This window comes from Octopus bimaculoides, chromosome 14, assembly GCF_001194135.2.
Source record: "Octopus bimaculoides isolate UCB-OBI-ISO-001 chromosome 14, ASM119413v2, whole genome shotgun sequence".
NCBI classification, from domain to species: domain Eukaryota; kingdom Metazoa; phylum Mollusca; class Cephalopoda; order Octopoda; family Octopodidae; genus Octopus; species Octopus bimaculoides.
The window spans coordinates 943,464-943,670 of record NC_068994.1 but is presented as its reverse complement, the minus strand read 5'-3'; the positions used below and the strand labels follow the sequence as shown (position 1 = coordinate 943,670).

General features: G+C 40.1%; 1 protein-coding gene across 1 annotated transcript in view; it reads right to left on the bottom strand.

Moving 5' to 3' along the window:
• LOC106879341 (serine-rich adhesin for platelets) overlaps window positions 1-207 on the bottom strand; it is a 209,046-nt gene that overhangs the window by 7,499 nt on the left and 201,340 nt on the right. The window lies entirely within an intron of this gene.

Genomic DNA, 207 nt, shown 5'->3' with positions numbered 1-207 from the left:
TTGGTCCAGATTTGTCAAGACCTCTTCTATGTGTCTGAGGCTATCCTCAATTTTACCCTCCTGCTTTGCAGTATTTAGTGAATGGTATGTTGAGCATACAACTACATCAATTGGTTTTTTATGTGTACTATTAACGTGTCACAGACAGAGTTTGAGTGTGATAGGAGTAGTAGGGGTGTGACATCTTCTCGGATGTACATTGCAACT